We start from the raw sequence: 21,644 nt of genomic DNA, 5'->3' as shown, positions 1-21,644 counted from the left end.
ACTGTTTACAATAGCAAAGACCTGGAACCAACCCAAATGCCCATCGATGATAGACTGGACAGGGAAAATGTGGCACATATACACCATGGAATACTACGCAGTCATGAAAAACGATGAGTTTGTGTCCTTTGTAGGGACATGGATGAACCTGGAAACCATCATTCTCAGCAAACTGGCACAAGAGCAGAAAATCAAACACTGCATGTTCTCACTCATAGGTGGGTGTTGAACAATGAGAACACATGGACACAGGGAGGGGAGCATCACACACTGGGGTCTGTCGGGGGGAAATAGGGGAGGGACGGTGAGGGGTGCAGAGGTGGGGAGAGATAGCATGGCGAGAAATGCCAGATATAGGTGAAGGGGAGGAAGGCAGCAAATCACACTGCCATGTGTGTACCTATTCAACAGTCTTGCATGTTCTTCACATGTACCCCAAAACCTAAAATGCAATTAAAAAAAAGAAAGTAAAAAACAAAAAAACTGCTGTTGAATGGAAGCTTTACCAGTAACAATTATATACTGTGTTATTACAGTAAAGCAAGCTATTGTAAATAAATGTTTGCCAAGGTCAACTTTAATTGTTTTCAAAAAAAAAAAAATCCAAATTACTGAATCTAATAACAAAATAAAATAAAAATAAAAAAAAATAAAAATGAATAAAAAATTAAAAAAAAAAGAAATTTAAAGGGTTTGAAATGGCTGAACATGTTAAAGAGTATGTTATCTATATGGATTAACTAGTATATACATAATGTTACATATATTTTCATATGTGTGTATATATATATATATATATTCCCCTTAGATATAGTAAATTAATATAAGTAACTTAATCATGAATACACGTTTTAAAAGAAAATAGTTAACATCTGAAAGACTATTCAGAAGCCCACTTCAGATGTAGTATAAAAATGAATAAAGTTTGGGAATCAGCTGCCTAGAGTCATGAGAGTTCACTCTAAGATACATAAGATCACAAAAGAAAACAGGGCTTTCTTTCCCACAGCCAGGCCTCATAAAGAGTGGAAAAATTCTGTAACTAGATGCTCATACAAGGTATAAGGCATCTGGTGATGGCTGCTCTAGGGCTTCATTGCCACTGTGGTCAACCACATAATTTCATTTCCTTTGTTCCAAGCACAACTAATTAACCATCTTTCTCTTTATATTTCTCAAGATTATTATACTCCTTCAGAGAAAATCTGATTGGCTTATTGAGAAAGTGTACAGATTGGTGAGCCCCTATGTGTCCATATGGCCAGAGTTTTCTCACTAGGCAACTTCACAGACTTTTGGCCAGCCTATACTGAATGAATAACTTTGGGTAAGAGCTTACCTCTGATCCAATCTGCAATAAACATGATTTGATTTATGTGAAATGTCCAGAATAGGCAAATCCATAGAGAAAAATGTAGATTAACGCTTGTCAGGCATTGGAAGGGTGGCAATTCAAAGTGACTGCTAATGGTTATAGGGTTTATTTCAAGGGCAAAAAAATGACCTAAAACTGATTGTGAGGCAATTTTATGAAAACATTAACATACATTGAATTGTATAGTTTTAAAAAATATATTAATATATTCCCAAACTTTATTTATTTATTTATTTATTTTTTTTTTTAGAGATGGAGTTTCACCATGTTGGCCAGGAAGGTCTTTATCTCTTGACCTTGTGATCTGCCCGCCTTGACTTCCCAAAGTGCTGGGATTACAGGCGTGAGCTACCGTGCCCAGCCCTCTTCCCCAACTTTATACCCTCATAACCAGTCCTTGTGTTCATTGAGACCTAGACCAATTCTTACAGGATTGTTTACAACGGTTCCTAATTTGTTATTCTACCTCCAGTGCTGCTTTCAATCCATCTTCCACACTACAGCCAGAAGGAGCTTCCTAAAATCTAGATCTGATGTTCACGCCCTGGTTTAAAACGAACAGTGATTCCAACAACTTACAAAAAAAAAAAAAAAAAAAACACATCCTTATCATGGCTTCAACCCATCTTTCAGCCCCAGCATCACTTACAGGTTGTCTTCTACTTACACATGAAGCACCTTGTCACACCTTCCAATTAACTCTTCCCTCACCTCTCACTTAATTTTCATATATTCCCTGTCTCTGCCAGATGTCCTATCCACTTTTTTTAAAAAAAGATATATTTATCTTTCAAAGGGCTCCTTGCTAACTTATCTGAGAAGGGTACTCCAACTCCTGAATAAAATGAGCCACTCCTGCATTGCTGCTTCTATGGCTAGTGGATCACATAAGATACAGCTTTAATGATGTGTTTTCTGTCTTTCCCCCTGGCCAGAAGACTTGAGGGGACAGATTCTTCATTTTACACATGTTGACATCTCCATTCCTCGAAACATTGGAGGACTCAATAAATACTGAGCGAAATAGGTAAAAAATACATTAAAGTATGCATGTCATTAGCAATCAGTGAATGAAGCCAGATTTGGTGCTTTCCCCAACATATGGCTATTCTCCCAAATTCCTAGATAGATACAGAACTACTTCCCCCCTAATTATTTAAAAATTTCATTATGTGGCTCGCCATCACTCTCCAATTCCATCTGTTTTTTCTTTGGTAGTTTCAATAGGCACATGGATCAATATTCTAATATGATAAGCCTCATCTTCCTTAATGATCCTGTTCTTCCAACTACCTCAGCCTCTCATCTCTGAGGCCTGCCCTGGACCTGATATTACTAAGAACAAGTTTCGCTTTCTGTAAACAATCCTGTGATCCCACCTGTACCTACAATAGATTGAGCTTACCTCTTCTTTACCGACCTTCAACTCCTCATGTCTCTGCTTTCCGCCTAATCCACTTCACCCTCTTGTCAAGTATTACGTGAACTATCTTACATGTGTCCTCATATCCATTAGCCCTCTTTCCCTCTATCAGTCTTTCTTATGAAATCACCAACTCGAGAATCTAAAAGTCTACCTACTTTAACCTGAGCCTGCATAGCAGAATGTGACTGAGGAAAAAAAATGCAGACCTGTACTTTTGATCTCACTTTAAATTCATAACTGCCAACGTCAAGTGTGTTCTTTGTGCTGGCAGGCAATTATATATTTATTTAGTCAATTAATCTTTCTACTTTCTTAGAAGATTATTTCACATAATTCTTGAACCTTCACTATCTGCTTTTCTCCTCTCACTCTTACCTTCTTATTCCACCGAGAAAGCAAAAGCAGCACACTGCCTTTCCACCAGTTACTATGGAGAGAGATTATTTCACCGATGGCCGATTCCTCCACTCACGCCCTAGATTCTATCTATTCTCACTCAAAGACATCACTTTGACAATCACTTTTCTTTTTTTTTTCACCATTAAATTTTACCTCCCCTCCCAGTCTATTGGATCATTTCTTTTACTGTGTTAACATGCTACACACTTCTCACCCTAAAACACACAAGATATAAAGAAAAATACAGAAGAAAACAAGAGCTCTGTATTTATCTCAGTACCATGTAATCCCATTTCTCTGCTTCATTTCAAAGCAAGGGAATTGTTTCTATTTACATATATGTACCTCCTCTCTTCGCTCTTATTCTCTCCTGAAATTCCTCTGTCATAGTTACAGTAATTACCTAGTAATAGACCCCCTGATATCTTCTCAGTCCTCATCCTTCCAGCCTATCAGCAGCCTTTGATGTAGTTGCTCCTGTCTTTTTCATGTGGCTTCTAGGGAGTCATTCTGTTTTCCTCCTACTGACTGGCTACTCCGTTACTCTTCTATGCTATTCCTTCTTATTTTCCAAACTTTGAATGTTAAGTGTCCCAGAGGCTAATCCTTAAATTGTTTCTTTTTCTCTTTATATTGACTTTCTGCATTATCCATAACTTTAAATACTATCTATAAGCTGATGAAGTCCAAAGTTGTAACTAAACCTGATGTTTCTCACAGCTCTAGTATTATATATCATATGTACAATTACCTGTCTCCAATTGGTATCTCAAATTTGACAAGCCCTAAATTTGACTCGTGATCTCCCTACTGTCACAACTACACCTCCTACTCTATTCACAGCTTTCGCAGTTACTCAAGACAAAAACTTTGGATCGCCATAGTTCCTCTGACACCTCACGTCCAATCTATCAGGAAATCCCTTTGGTTCTGCTTTCAAATCAACACTCATAGACTTTCAGCCCCTCATCTACTACCACCTTGGTTCAAGCCAGCATCACCGTTTGCTTGGATTATTGCAATAGTCTCCTATCTGGCATTTCTGCTTCTACCTTTGCACCCTGTAAACTCTTCTTCACACAACACCCACAATGGGCCTCTTAAAATTTCAGGTATATAATGCCGCTCCTCTTCGCAGTATCTTCTAATGCTTCCCCATTTTATTCCAGTCAAAGATCAAAATAAGAAGTCTTACATCACCGTTACCCTTCCCAATGCCTTTCTTATTTCATTCCCTTTTATTCTCCCTGGCTCAGTGGCTTCAAGTGACACTGGCCACTCTACAGTTTCTTGGAAACTCCAAGCATGTTCTTCCCTCAGGGCTTTTGCATTTCTTGTTCTGTCTATAATTTTTTTCTTTCTCCCAGATATTTTCACAACTTGGTTACTCAATTCCCACTGTTCTCTGCTGAATTGTCACCTCATCATAGAAGACTCCTTGGGCTATTCTGCATAAAATAGCACTCTAATAATCACTGTTTCTCCCTCTTACGTGTCTTTATCTTAACACCTGACATATAATATATTTTTATCTGTAGATTGGTCACTTAGATCAGTGAAACCTACGTGAGAGTGAGGCCTTTGCTTTATTCACTGCTTTATCTCAAGCAGTTTCAACAGTGCTAAGAAGTTGTTGAATAAATGAGTTGTATTAAAGAAATAATTCTTTAACAACAACAAAAAAAACAGAAAAGAAGAAAAAGAAAGAAGTAGGAATGAAGGAACAAAAGGAAGAAGTAAAGGGGCCAGTGTATTTTTATTAAAAGTTCTGTATGTAGAAAATATTCTATATGGAGTAACAATACATATATAATTTTACACCATGTTTTTAAATTTTAAAAACGTAAGCATAGAAAATATTCTAGAAATGTATATCAAAATGTCAACCGACTAAATATTTCAGGGGTGTGGTCATGGCAGAGGCAAGGGGAGCTCTTTTTCCCATATCTGTTTTTTTTTTTTTTTTTTTTCAATAAAGGACACATTTCTTTATCCATTCATCTGTTGATGGACACATCTACCTGTGAACATTTTTCAGTAGAATAAAACAATTCTTAAAAGAAATTATATAAGAAAAAAAGAGATCTATATTCCCATGTTTTTATTTTCTACACAGCAAGAGCAAATACTGGACTGTCTAAATTAAAATAGGCCTTGTTTTGCACATAGACAAGAGATTTTTCCTTCTATTCCCATTTCTCAGGGCTTTCCAGGATATCCCAAAATATCCCAGGAAGTGCTGGTTACTTCATAGGAATGGAATGTTTCAAGTCCAACTTGATGGACAGCTTGGGCAAATTCAATCAGACAACCAGCAAGCATTTAGCATCTACCTGATTGTGAGCTAAGCACAGAGGAAACAAAGCACTCCATTTGTGCACCAAAGAGTTTATAAACTGTCAGGGAGAAATTCCTAAGTCTGCATTCAGAGCCTGAAACAATCTTTGATCGTGAGTAATACCTATGCCTAGTTCTGCAGAAACACAGAGGGAAGAATAACCAAGAATAAAGAGTGGAACCCTCCCAAGACACAGCCAGGATGCTTCAGGGATGCTTTGATCCCTCACAGTATTGTGTGCCATGTGGTGGCCTCTGCTTTGTGATTCACCAAGGAGCTGTAGTAGGAGCTGTATGTTGAGGATACCAGGACCAAATCCATTCCCTACTGAAGCAATAATTTGAGTTCCTTCATCCCTTAATTTTCTCTGTTAGCATTACATTTTCATATTCAACCTGTACCACCTCCACATACAAAGAAATTCCTACACAAGTAGAAGTCATAAAAAAACAGAAAAGAGCAAGATAGTGATTCTGATAAAGGAGAATATGCTCTGATTGTGTCTCTGGAAAACAGGGGTCTTAATTCATTAATACCACAGAATCTCAGTTTTCTTATCAGTAAAATAGATGAATTTCAGAATCAAATATAAATACATACTTAACAATTTACAAGAGTATCACTTTATCAATACTTTACTGCTCATGCTTCTCTCCTTCCAAAGTCAGTCTGTCTAGGAAGCCATTACCTTTCTTTGTAATTTATCAAGGGGAATGGTTAAACATCGGAATTGCTTCAGATTCTCTTCTGAACCAGTGTAGCTCAGCTGTGGTAGAGATATAGTAATACATAACTACATAAATAGAGTCTTATTTGGTGGTGGCTGCTTGGCTTCTTGTCAGAAATTTGGTACACAGCAAACAGGACAAAGGCACATATTTCAACACTAGAGAGCATGATGGACTAGAGAGCCTACTACGAATGAGGTAGGGCAGGGTACCAGAAAAACAAATGCTAAGGTCAGAACAGGATTTGAATTCATCCTTACTCTGTATGACCTTGTGCAAGTAACTTAATCTCTCTAAATCTCTGTTTATTTGTCAAGTAAAAACTTAAGTTCACATTTCAGGTTTGCTATGTCAACTAAATAAAGTAATGTAAGTAGAATGCCCGGTACCCAACATTCTCTCAGTAGCAGGACACATTAGTATAGTGGAGAGATAGCTTTTAGCCAGTATTCTGTATCTTAGCTAGTTGCCTGACCTCATAGACACCACTGAACATTCTTGGACTTCAGTTTCATTTGTATAATGAATGGCTGGAATATCTTTCCATTATGTTTTTATGCAACCTAACTTTTTGAAAGAACATGTAAAATAGGTTGGATTTTCTGTTTTACTAAAGCCTTACAGAAGCACCTCTGAGACACAACAAGTGAATCAAACCCAAGGCCAGGCTGTAAGTGTGCTTCACAGCTTACTTCAGATTGCTGTTCTTATTGGAATCTTGACTTATTAGATAATGGCTAAGGCCAACTTATGTTGCTTATCCTTGTGGCCTCTCCTCCAGGTACAGAAAAGCCAAACAAACCCTCATTATTTAAAAATAGTCCATCTTCATTTTGTGTCTTCTTACCAGGCATGACACTGAAAAAATTTTTTTTGCTTTATTTTTGTTGCTATTGTTTTTTGGTAAAAAAAGTAGATTCTTTTTTACAAAAGCTGATTATATCCTGATTCTTATATATTTTTAATGGGACATAGAGTGAACAAAAGGAAATAAAAATGTGTCCCTATATGGTTTTTTGTTTCATATAAAGCTTTTAAATTATTTCTGTTGTTTTAAAAATTATTAAAAAGCTATAGAAATATATTTGATCTTAGAAATCAAAGTAATTGAAATAGAGTGAGAAATCTATTTATGCTGTTTTCTCTTATGCAAACTGATTATGTGTAAATGTAAAAAATGCAATAAAATGGTGAAAATGAACTCTTGGGATTTAAATCAAGCCTGACGTGATTTAAATATTACATGACTTTTATGCCCTAGAGCTCAAGGAAATCCCTTTTTTTGCTATGTTATTTTGTTTTTCAATTTTCACAGCATTCATCACCTCTTCTTAAGTCTCGCAGGTTTTCTTGGTGTGACACTCCAAAAATCAAAAGGAGGGGAGAGAAAGGGAACTTCAAATATACACAAGTGGAAATTATTTTTAAGTCACATTACCATTCCATTCTTATCAATTAGAATTTCCTAAGGAGAGTAAATCAGTCAAAAATACAAGCATAGTTGAATTAAAGCACAACATGAGGGTACTTGTAGTCATGTGCATATCTCCTCACCCAAACACAAAGCCCTACTCATGAGAGCCTAGTGCGTAAGAGAATATGTTAAGAGGTCCCAGCTAAGCCATCTCCAACACCAGTAATGTTTAATGTTCTCCTAGGACAAGAGTATTGGGTCAAAACTCTCCAAATCGAAATATATGGATGTTGCAGAGCACACTCTTAGTACATGGGGTCAAGGCATGCCTTTTGCTTGGTGATATTTAAATTTCAATTTATATTAAAATAATATTTTAATAATATAATAATTTATTAACATAATGATAATATTTTCTCAGTCCAAGATGTCAAGGACTCTTCTAAATACTTCACACAGGTTGTCTCATTTAACCTATTTAACAATTCCATGACTAGGACCTTCATTCTTCCAGTTTCATCAGAAAGTGTTTAGGTGGATCTGAAGGTAATGAGCTGTTTTAACTGATTGTTCAGTCAGTTACAGATCAAACTCCTTGTTTTACTCTCCTCCTTCTCACTACTGCACCCGACTCATCTTGAAAAAAAGTCATTAATCATGAGTCATTTCTGATGCTTTCCTTAATAGCAATAAAACACACACACAAACAATAAACAAACATTTTTTAAAACACCTAAAAAGTTAAAAAGTCATCCTGTCTGTTAACCCAAATCCAAAGAAAAAGAATAGTGTAATACTGACAAATGCCATCAATTCTGATTCAGGGTCAGCCAACATAAATCAAAAACATTTGTGGAATGACCCTTTTATGGCAGCCTAGCTAGCATTCCTCAAGGGTGCCAGAAAGAGGAGGGAATGATGAGATTGTGTGGAGCTGTAAAACTGTGAGAAAGTCATGTAAGAAAGTCTGTATGATGCCATGTTAAAATTATAATTCATAGTCCAATTGTCCTTGATATTTCATATTTTATATTTCACTAATCCAATATATCAAAGAATCCGGCTCCCTGCTATGATTAAAATAGATTAATAAACATTTCTGGGAGTAATTTTCATGGCTATATTTATTCTGTTATTAGAATTAAAGCTTATGCAAACAAAGTTAAGGTGTAAACCTCAATAGCATTTTGAAAGTACATTTTATTGCCGTGGATTTAAAACAAATGAATGTGATACTATTACTAGTTAAACACTGTAATAATACTTTGGCAGAATAAATGTCTTTTTAAAACTGTAAGACACAAAGACTTGACATTAATTTTCGTAATATTATTGGCAAGCAGGCTTTGCAGAAGCCTGTAGATTATAATTTCAAGTAGACAAAATAGTTCTTAGGAAACCCTATCACTTACTTACTTTTTACTTTACCTTTTTTCTTTACTGTCATAGTACTTCTCCCCAGCTACTAGAAGATAAGATGATCTTACTCAAGGGTACTAAACAAAAGGAGGAGAAAGTTGACCAAAATATAAGCTTAATCTGTTCTCCTATTGAAGGTGACATTGCTGTAATCTGACATCAGGTTTTTGGCGTCTGCAAATGTTTTCCTTCTCCTCATTTACCACTCCCTCCCCAACACACACAGAAAAGGCCTTCTGCTGGGTGTCTGCAATGGTAACAAGTATGTGTAGGAGAAATGGTCTTAAATTGTGCTCTTTCGGTATTTTTAAACATCACTGATGGAAGTGGAAATTGATACAAGCTTTCTTAAAATAATTTTCAGATGGCTTAAATTTTTTTTGCACTCTTTGATTTAGCAATTTAACTTCTAGGAATCTAGTCTAAGAAATTAATTGAGTAAAACATTTATCTTTGAAACAGCATTTAAAGGCAAATTATTTTTTACATTGATATCCAGCATTAGTGATTTGGTTAAATAAACCACAGTATATATTAATATGATATGATTTCTATTCATCTTCAAAATTCATGCTGTATAAAAATATTTGATGAATTAGAAAGATGTTCATTATAAAGAGAAAAAAATTAGGTCCCCAAACATCATGTTAAATACGATTCCATTTAGGTAGACAAAAAGGCAGGTTAATTTGAATAGTGTATCACTCATGAATTTTGTATTCATTTTACTTATTTTATTTAATAGGTATGTTTCATATTTGTTGTAAGAGGAAATATGTTATAAAAACATAGCTTCTGTTTCACATCATAAAAAATGTTTTTGATTTCCATGACCACAAGCTTGATAATAATATTATCAACAGTTGGTTTTTAAGTAACCAACAAATAAAAGTAATAATATACATAATTATGTTATTTAAATTATGTAATCTCTATAGTTATACTATTATATCGATATATTATTAACATATTTATACTGCTTTCCATATAGAAATAAGATTTTCTGAATATTAATTGCAATTCTAATGGCATTTAGTGAATGTAGAGTGAAAGATGAATTGGAATGCTTACCTGGGGATCATGGAGAAAGTGGAAAAACGATGATAGCAAACATCTGTATAGCATTTACAAGTAAAGCTCTTAGAACTGTGCCAGGCACAGAGTGGGGACTACATAAGCATCTGATATTTTTACTGTTATCCTTGTTGTCAGTCTTCACAAGAACCAGGTTATATGACACTATTATTAACATCTCAATTTTGCAGATTATAAAACCAGAGGATTAGTATGTTTTGCCCAGGATACATGCTAGGCTATATCAGACACCTCCAATACCGTAGCTTCAACAGGACATAATTTATTTTCTCTATCCTAAAATATCCAAGGAGGTAGTCCACTGTTGGTAGAGCAACTCACCATTATCTGGGACCTGAACCCTTTTATTTTTTCACTCTTTCATTCTCAATGAGACTTCTACTTTGCAATTCGAGATGACTACTCCAGCTCTCTGCTTCATGTCTACATTCCAAAGGGACGGGGTAATACCTTCTTTTCATTGAAGGCAAAAGCTCAGGAGTTGCACACAATTTCTGTTGATTTCACACTGACCACAATTTAATCACATGACTATACTCATCTGCAAGGGAGGTGGAAATGTACTATTTAGCTACCCAGCTAAAAAGTATATATTCATGTAAGGAGAGAAATTTATTAGATGGCAACCAGAAGTCTTTGCCACAGAGGTGTTAAGTAGATTGCTCAAGAACACATGAATATTAAGTAATAATGCTAGGATTTGAATGTAGGTAGTGTCATTTTAGACAAACTCCCATGCTCTGAAACTTTCTCTCCAGTATGAGTTAAGTCAAATAGGCATGATGGTACAGGCTTGCACTCATCTCAGGCAAGTATCTAACAAGCATTTAGAGCAGTTTCTCAACCTTTGTTAACTCACATCCCTTCTAGTAAATATAACATTGTTACTCCCTTCTCCCGCCTTTCCTCATTTAGTTTCACAAACACTACAAACACTAGATTCTGATATGTCCTTTCCACTTCCCCCTATATATAATCCAATCTGCCATGCCCTTCCCTTTGTAAATGCATGCTGTAAATTTAACCTCGAAGTATCCCAATATAGAAGATCTTTAAATCTTCTAAGATGTCTGTTGCCATAATATTAGATATTCTGGTTTTCCAAATATAAAACTATAAGACTGAATCTTTTCCCTATTATTACCATTTCTTTGACATTTTGATATCTATCCCATTTCTTTTTCCACCCTTGATAATTACCAGTTTAGGAAATTTAATATTTATTGAACGTCTAAGTATGTAGTGGCCCCATTGTTTAATTCTTTATACAATATTTCTTTAAGTACCATAGTATTATTTTGAAGTAGATATCTTATTTTTTATATCAGAGATGAATTAATTAAGACTGAGACATATGATAACTTACTCAAATTATTAACAGACAAGCATTTGAAATCTAGTGTTTCAGAGGTAAGGCTACATGTTTACTGTAGCCTTTTATTCCATTTTTCTCTAGTTCATTTCCCAGCTTCTCATAAAAGTAGAGTCTTCTGACTATGTTCTGGTCAGCACAATGTGGACAAATGTTATATATATGCCTTATAGGACTGGCTTTAAGCTATGCCTCTAATCTTATATATTCTCTCTCTCCTGTTTGTATGCAGAAACAAAGGACTCCAAGGTAGTGTACAAGGCATCTAAATAGTTGAGTTTCTATTTCTAAAACAGTAGCTTTATAGAGTCACCTGACTAGCACCAGATCATGTTTTAAGTGAGAAGGAATCCTTTATTATGTTAAGCCATTGAAACTTTGGAGCTGTTCCTGCAGTTATCATGGCTTACTCTAATTAATACACTGTGCCAGTTTAGAATTCATTGCTTCTCTGCTCCAAATCCATACTCTTTTCCCTAGTTTTAAATTCCAAACGGGAACCCTGCAAACATTTCTCCTTAGCCAGCAGGCGCAATGTAAGGCCTTGTCAGTAGAGGGTGCTAGAGAGATCTCGCAGGAGGAAGGGGATTTTCTTCCCAGATTCAGTGCTTTTTTTTCTGGCTTCTATGGCTGCCAGAAGACACATTCCTTACCAGCAGCCAGTTTTCTTGCCAGAAGGCGTTGGCACTGAGGGTGGAAGACCTAGCTGTGCACAACCCCCAGGGAGTTTCAGTGACTTCCCAGAGAGTGGTTTCTGCTCATCTGCCTTGGCATGAGGCACCTAACTGAACTTTTCGCTTATCTGATGGGATTTGGCAACACTTTCCCCAACAAAGTCTGAATCTCAGCCTGAAGCAAAAGGTTGGAAGTGGGGGAGGATCTGCCAAGATTCTTCCCTCTTTCGGGAGGCTCCCTCAGCCATTGAAGTGGTGGCTTTTCCCGGCATTTGCTATTCCTGTATCCTTTAGAGTTCTCTTTAACCAATCCTTAATTGATCTCCTTTTACTAGCTGATTTCTTACATTAAATGTCCCTTATTCAGGTTATTATATAATGTCTGTCCCTTACTGAAACTTAACTGACGCTTACGCAAAATAAATATTCAATCTTAAAACGTGGTGCCATCTAAACTATGGTCTTATGAAAATGTGGTCAGATAGAGGCAGATTGAAAATGCGTTTTTTGAGTCACCGTAAAACAAAATCTTTTGAGTCAGCGAGTCTTCAGTTTGAGTACTGGCTCAGTCACTTTCTAGCTACGTGAACCTTGGAGTAGTCGCTAAAGATCTCTGAGCTTTCTAGTTTCTTCATCTGTAAAATCTGGTTAATAATGATTATCTTGTGGTGCTGCTGTGAAGACTAAGCAGTGTGTGTACAGTAGTTGGCACAATGTGGGCACTAAACGAACAGTACTTTAAATACCAACTCACTATGATAATATTTCGGTGCCTGTGATTGAGCACTACTTCATTTACTTGCCATATTCAAATGATTACGTCTCTCCATGAACTCACTGTAATTCTTTGTGTGGTTAGGGCCAAAGCATTCGTGAATCTTGCTTATTCTTTGTCCTCTCAATATTTGTTTCATTTGCCAAAGAGAATAGCTGAATATCACTCTTCTCAAAAGTAGCCAGTATTTGAGGCACTTATCAATACCTTCTCACTTCTTCGGGGAAACTCCACGGCCCCATATTATTTTACACTGTCACAAAATTTGTATTTTCCATCCTTCTTTGATTTCTCTCAATATTCTCTCTTCTCTAAAGACTTCCAGACCTTCCTTTATAGATATTTAATAATATCTACCTTCTGATTCTTGTGTGCAAACACGCTCTGATAAAAGCATGTTCATATTAATTTTAAATATTGATTTATATACAACACATGATGTTATGTCTATTATACCTTCCTCTATAGTGATTTAACATTATTTATTCCAAAAAAGTATTTATATGCTTAATTTTTATTCTAAAGCCACTTGTCACTATTTACGTTTTCATTTTGGGGCTGCTGTTTCACTTGCATTAGCATCTGTTCTTCCATCGGCCATGTCCTTATAAACTTTCTACTAGCAGAATATTTGAAGTAAAGTTTCCAATACATATAAAAATCTATGGCTATATTAGGAATGTTTTACTTATAGAAAAATCAATGCAGTCTGTTCTGAACAAATGAGCAACAACAACACCAAAGAGGAATTTGTTGCCTCTTCTAACTGGGAAGTTAAAGGTTAAATCACGATTCATACACAGGTAAACTAAGCGACTCAGAGTGAATCTTCACTCCTCCCTTTCTTTATCTCCCTGTTTGATTCTTGATGCTCTATACATTTTCACACCAGCTGTCACAAGGGGTGAAAAAATCATGGCCATTTCCTACAGGCCTCTTTTCTAAAGACTTGGGAAAAAGGCATAGCAGAAGACCCTGCATCGTTCAGCTTGGATCACAAACACACCTCTAGACCTGTCACTTGAGCCCGGAAGAATGAAGTACTCTGATTAGCCCACTGTGGCCAGAAGAGCACATGCACTGACTAGAAATCCTGCCAGAATCACATGATCCATGTACATCTTTTTCTTCTAACAATCTGTTTTCTTATCTATAAAATGTATAATCGCACCTCCCAATAGAGATAGTAATGATGATTGAATGACATGTTTGGAAAAGGTATAATATATGATCTGAACCATAAACTATAGCTTCCTACATTTATTATAATGATAAAATAAAATGCAGAATGGCATGTAGTAGAAACAGAAACAGTCTTCTTTTCTTGATCTTTCGCCTCTTATTAACCCACTCTCCCTTCCCCGAAGGAAATTGTAGACTTAAAGTGCAGAGAGCCATGACTTTTTATTTCTTGTTTCCATGACAACGGCTATCACAGAGAAAAAAAAAAAAGAAACTATATTAACATATATTAAGCACTATGCATTTTGTTAGAGCTCTTGACAAGTGACCTATTTAATGCACCAAACAGAGCAACTCGCTCAGAGCAGCCACTTGATAGCTATTTGATAAAGGAGCCCCATGAATACAAATTGATTGATGTTACACATCTGGCATAAGGTGACTTCTTAAAAGCTCAGTTCGAGATAAAACAGAACATGCTGTATTTTATTACAAGTAACAGCAACTTTCTTGTATTTGATATTTACAAAAAAAAAAAAAAAAACACTTTCATAAAGTTTCTTTGAGCTCTTTTGAAAGACAATTTTGTTCTAACAGAAAGCATGACCCAGGCCATCTGGAAGTTTAAATTCGAGAGTTTTATGGCTACCATTATAGTTTCAGTGAGTACATTGCATTTAGGTATATACTGCCTGTGCCTGGAGGTTAATATTCTAAAAGTCAATCCAATTGAAGAAAATAAGTTGGCTTGATGATATGGAAATTTTGAGACTCATCAATGCAGTAAAACAGTTTCGGACACACTTCCCAGAGGCATTTTACCCTTGTCTTCAAGACTTATCTTGTTTAGTTTATCAGCATTTCTGACCATTTTTATTAGGATTTTTCATGATCTTTCCTTTTCCAGTATTGAGAAATTTTCTGGTGCTTGGGAATTCCAGGAAGCCAATGACTTTTTAAGACAGAATCAGCTCAGATGCAGCTGAATTTAAATCCATACAAAATGCTAGTTCCAACATCTGATAGCAAGTCATGAATTCAGAAGTGATGCAGTACTAGGCAGATAAAAGCCGTGATAAAGAGGCACATTCTAAAATTCGCTCTCATGGAGTAGCAAACACCAGCACTACACACCATGGTTAAGCTAAAGTGATGCATCAGGGGAAACAATAGTTATATACAGCTTTTTCCTGTGGCTCCACTTCTTTTCTTATCACAGCTTTATTTCTTACGTGCATACCATAGATTTTACCCATTTAAAGTATAGCATTCAGTGGATTTTAGTACGTTCATGTTATGTAACTATCACCACAATTAATTTGAGAACATTTTCCTCACTCCTAAAGAAAACCCATATGTTTTACCTGTCATCTATGAAACCCTCCAAAGCCTAGGTGACTACTAGTCAACTTTCTGTTTGTATTGATTTACCCTGGGATCCCATTTTTGACACATCCTAAAATATCTACCATTTTTACCTAATAGCTTTCCTTATACTACTTCTTCAATTTTAAAAATAAGCAGACAAAGTCGTATCATAATACACACATGTATTAATTACTTGCTATGTTTTAGGAACTATACTAAGTGTTTTACACATATTATTTCAAGGCAACACTACCTTTCACTGTTGTTAAGAAAAGTGTTAATTTTTTTCAAAACAAAAACCTCAGCTTTTGGACTCATTGATTTTTTGAAGGGTTTTTTGCATCTCTATCTCCTTCAGTTCTTCTCTAATCTTAGTTATTTCTTGTCTTCTGCTAGCTTTGGAATTAGTTTGTTCTTCCTTCTCTAGTTCTTTTAATCATGATGTTAGGATGTTGATTTTGGATCTTTCCTGCATTCCCCTGTGGGCATTTAGTGCTATAAATTTCCCTCTAAACACTGCTTTAGCTGTGTGTGTTAGAGATTCTGGTACGTTGTATCTTTGTTCTCACTGGTTTCAAATAACTTATTTATTTCTGCCTTAATTTCATTATTTACCCAGTAGTCAGTTCAGGAGCAGGTTGTTCTGTTTCCATGCAGTTGTGCGATTTTGAGTGAGTTTCTTTATCCTGAGTTCTAATTTGATTGCACTGTGGTCTGACAGACTGTATCTTATGATTTCCCTTCTTTTGCATTTGCTGAGGAGTGTTTTACTTCCAATTATGTGATCAATTTTAGAATAAGTGTGATATAGTGCTGAGAAGAAAGTATATTCTGTTGATTTGGGGTGGAGAGTTCTGTAGATGTCTATTAAGTCTGCTTGGTTCAAACCTGAATTCAAGTCCTAAATATCTGTGTTAATTTTCTGTCTCCTTGATCTCTCTAACATTGACATTGCGATGTTAAAGTCTCCCACTATTATTGTGTGGGAGTGTAGGTCTCTTTGTAAGTCTCTGAGAATTGGCTTTATGAATCCAGGTGCTCCTGTATTTGGTGCATATATATTTAAGACAGTTTGCTCTTCTTTTTGCATTGATCCCTTTACCATTATGTAATGCCCTTCTTTGCCTTTTTTGATCTTTGTTGGTTTAAAGTCTGTTTTTTTATCAGAGACTAGGAATACAATCCCTGTTTTGTTTCGTTCTGCTTTCCATTTGCTTGGTAAATTTTCCTCCATCCCTTTATTTTGAGCCTATGTGTGTCTTTGCACATTAGATGGGTCTCCTGAATACAGCACACCAATGGGTCCTGACTCTTTATCCAATTTGCCAGTCTGTGTCTTTTAACTGGGGCATTTAGCCCATTAACATTTAAGGTTAGTATTATTATGTGTGAATTTGATCTTGCCATTATGATGCTAGCTGATTATTTTACCTGTTAGTTGATGCAATTTCTTCATAGTGTCAATGGTCTTTACAGTTTGGTATGCTTTTGTAGTGGCTGGTACTGGTTGTTCCTTTCTATGTTTAGTGCTTCTTTCAGGAGCTCTTGTAAGGCAGGCCTGATGTGACAAAATCTCACAGCATTTGCTTGTCTGTAAAGGATTTTATTTCTCCTTCACTTATGAAGCTTAGTTTGGCTGCATATGAATTTCTGGGTTGAAAATTCTTTGCTTTACGAATGTTGAATATTGTCCCCCCACTCTCTTCTGGCTTGTAGGGTTTCTGGAGAGCTATACACAGTTAGTCTGATGGGCTTCCCTTTGTGAGTAACCCGACCTTTCTTTCTGGCTGCCCTTAACATTTTTCCTTCATTTCAAACTTGGTGAATCTGATGATTATTTGTCTTGGGGTTGCTCTTCAAACTATACTACAAAACTACAGTAACCAAAACATCATGGTACTGGTTCCAAAACAGAGATATAGACCAATGAAACAGAACAGAGGCCTCAAAAATAATGCTACACATCAACAACCATCTGATCTTTGACAAACCTGACAAAAACAAGCAATGGGAAAAGGATTCCCTATTTAATAAATGATGGTGGAAAAACTGGCTAGCCATATGCAGAAAACTGAAACTGGACCTCTTTCTTACAACTTATACTGTTAACTCAAAAATTAACTCAAGATGGATAAAGACTTAAACATAATCCATAAAAACCCTAGAAGAAAACCTAGGCAATATCATTTAGGACATAGGCCTGGGCAAAGACTTCATGACTAAAACTCCAAAAGCAATGGCAACAAAAGCCAAAAGTGGCCAATGGGATCTAATTAAATTGAAGAGCTTCTGCACCGCAAAAGAAACTATCATCAGAGTGAACAAGCAACCTGCAGAATGGGAGAAAATTTTTGCAATCTATCCATCTGACAAAGGGCTAATATACAGAATCTACAAGGAACTCAAACAAATTTACAAGAAAAAAACAAACAATCCCATCAAAAAGTGGGTGAAGGATATGAACAGACACTTCTCATAAGAAGACATTTTTGTAGCTAACAAACATATGAAAAAAAGCTCATCATCACTGGTCATTTCAGAAATGCAAATCAAAACCACAATGAGATACCATTTCATGCCAATTAGAATGGTCATCATTAAAAAGTCAGGAGACAACAGATGCTGAAGAGGATGTGGAGAATTAGGAACACTTTTACACTGTTGGTGGGAGCGTACATTAGTTCAATCATTGTGGAAGACAGTGTTGGTGATTTCTCAAGGATCTGGAACCAGATATACCATTTGACCCAGGAACCCCATTACTGGGTATATGCCCAAACTATTAAAGGATTATAAATCATTTACTATAAAGATACATGCACATATATGTTTATTGTGGCACTGTTCACAATAGCAAAGAGTTGAAAACAACCTAAATGTCCATCAATGATAGACTGGATAAAGAAAATGTGGCACATATACACCATGGAATACTATACAGCCATAAAAACGAATGAGTTTATGTCCTTTGCAGGCACATAGATGAAGCAGAAAACCATCATTCTCAGCAAACTAACACAGGAACAGAAAACCAAATACCTCATGTTCTTACTTATAAATGGATGTTTAACAATGAGTACACATGGACACAGGGAGGGGAACATCCCATACCAGGGCCTGTCAGGGTTCGGAGGGCTAGAGGAGGGATAGCATTAGGAGAAATACGTAATGTAGATGACAGGTTGATAGGTGCAGCAAACCACCATGGCATGTGTATACCTATGCAATGAACCCACACATTCTGTACATGTATCCCAGAACCTAAAGTATAATTAAAAAAAAAATGTGTTTAGGCTGGGTGTGGTGGCTCATGCCTGTAAATCCAGCACTTTGGGAGGCCAAGTCAGGGGGATCACTTGAGGCAGAAGTTTAAGACCATATGGTGAAACCCTGTCTCTACTAAAAATGAAAAAAAAAAAAAAAAAAAAACCTGGCATGGTACCACCCACCTGTATTCCCAGCTACTTGGGAGGCTGAGGAAATCATTTGTACCTGGGAGGTAGAGGTTGTAGTGAGCCAAAATAATGCCATTGCACTCCAGCGTGGGCAACAGAGTGAGTCTCTTTCTCCATAAGAAAGAAATTGTTGAGCAGTGTCTGGCATAGAGTAAGCTTGAATATTTCCTGGGCAGAGTATTGTGCTCTGCGCTCAGAATATTATCACTTCCAGAAATGTGAGAGGAGATAGCTTAGCATAATGGTTAGGACATTGGAATTAGGCTGTTTTGATCTGAATCCTTGCTTTGCCAGTTGGTAGCTGTGTGAGTTTTGGCAATGTGCTCAATGTCTCTATACCTCAATTTTTTTTCATATATAAAATAGGAGATTAATGCTTTGATATATTTGGTGTAGGGGTTTAAATACATAATAAAGGTAAAGTTACATATCAGTGCCTGTCTCATAGGATGTGTTCAATAAATAGAAGTTGATGCATAACTTTAATGTAGCATGTGAGTGCCTAATAATCAAATCATTCAAGAGTTATGTGAACCTGGAAAAAATGTAAATTGCCTGCAGAGCTGGGCAAAGCTATAAGGCTGTGCCATGGTGCTGATCATTTAGGATGGGTAAGATTTCCAGGCAAAAAGGAAAAGAATATTCCAAACTGCAGAAAGAGTTAGCTGAACAAAATAGTTTGGTGTGTCTATATCCCAGTATTCAAGGAAGAGAATGGTAGGAACATATATTCTATTTCCTTAAGCATGATTGAAGCTGAAGTCCCTCCATGTAGAAGTAAATTACATGTTCAGAAGAGATATCTTGGTTTGGACATTTGACTTGTCTCATAAAACATGGTGAATTGTTTGTATGTTTGAGTCACCTAACTTATCATAACACCTTAAAATCTGGGACCATGACTTGGCCACTTGTATATCCACAACAGTACCCAGGCCAAGTATTGGGAATACAGCAATTGATAAATTTTCGTAGTGAGAGTGAGTGGACTGATGAATCAATATATATTCATTTTGAAGACTATATAGGCAATAATTTTCTATGGTGGGAGAGGGTTAGAAGATACTTAGTTCTGACCTCACTACGTATTCCTCACATACCTCATTTCAGTAGATCTTTAGAAGGAAAAGCAGTGGATTCAAGATTCCATGTTACTGCCTGGGTATTGCGATGTGCTAAGAGCCACCTACCAGTGCTTCCAAGGTTGGCCTCCCGATTAAGGTATTTTCATTTTTTATTGAGTTGAAGCTCAATAAAAAGTGAATATACCTTAATCGGGAGGCCATCCTTGGGTGCACTGGTAGGGGAATAGAGATATGAGACAGAGAAGAGAGGGAGACCAAAAAGGTTGTGATTATGAAGTTACCACCATATGAAACTTTGCTTCTGTCCCACTGGTGACCTCTTAGGGAGAGTGCAGAGTAAGCCTCAGGTTTATCGCACCTGATGGGTCAGGAAGCTACAGTATTTATCTACCAATTTATGTCAGCCTTGATGAGGCTGCTTCAGGAGGTGTTAACTCTGTAGCACTCTAGCCTGTCCAGTATGGAAGACAAATGTGCTGCACACATTCAGGGAAAACTTTGAGGCAGAGTTGCAGAGGATTGTATTAGGAGGCCATATGCTGAAGGGATATGGATATTTTCTCTGCTATTGTCCACACCTTGCTCACTCAGGTTCATCCCCACTGCATGCTGAGTTCACTCTGTCCCTTCACTGATTTTCTGAGGAAGTCACTGGCCACAATTCCATGTAGACAAAAAGACAGAGACAGTTAAGAATACTAACACGAAGGTTGGTGGGATAAGCTACATTTTCCAGTGTTACAGTTAATCCTGAGACCATAAGTGATGCCATAATTAATATTCATCATTTCCCTCCCCTAACATTTTCATTCCCTTAACCAAACTGCTTCTAATCAAGGTTCATTTCATAGTGCAATAACTCAGACATCTATCCCTGAGAGTATGAGTCCCTGACTTCTTGTCCTTATCAAGATGTTGCTGCTGCAACTGCCCTTTCAGATATCACCAGGCATGGGGGCATCAAGCGGCACTGCAGTGAATCCCATGAGTTCCTGACAACACTACTTTCTGCTCCGCTATGTAGTAGCAAGCCCATTTCCTTTTGATCATTACGGTGAATAACCCTTGCCTGTATAGTAACTACTTCTCTAACTGCTGGTCTATAGGCCTGAGGAGCCAAAAATAATCAGACCGCAGCTGAAGCTAAAGATTTATTGTGACCCTTACTGTGTTTTCTGGTAGGAGTATTAAGATCTCTAATTATGGACAACCTCAAGTTGAGGCAAGGAGAAACTCATTTTCTTAGGTGGATGATTAAAAGTGAGAAGCTGTACTCCTACTTCCATCTTTTGGTCCTAGCTGTCTAAGACACAGAATCAAATATATTAGCACCATTTAATAGCCTACCACATAATGACCCTTAACCATGGAGGAAAACATTCCCATAAAAACACAGCAACATCTCTATAATCCCAAGCCTGGTCAATAGAGGCAGTCACTCCTGAGCTTCTCATTGATGCTGGTATCCCTCTTTCGGGAACGCTTCCTGCTTTAGTAAAGTGATTGTCTTCTAGGCTTTCCTGGAGAACATGATCAGCC

This window comes from Sapajus apella, unplaced genomic scaffold (assembly GCF_009761245.1).
Source record: "Sapajus apella isolate SASKATOON/1434 unplaced genomic scaffold, GSC_monkey_1.0 scaffold34, whole genome shotgun sequence".
NCBI classification, from domain to species: Eukaryota; Metazoa; Chordata; class Mammalia; order Primates; family Cebidae; genus Sapajus; species Sapajus apella.
The sequence above is the reverse complement of the archived record's forward strand: the minus strand, read 5'-3'. Positions refer to the sequence as shown.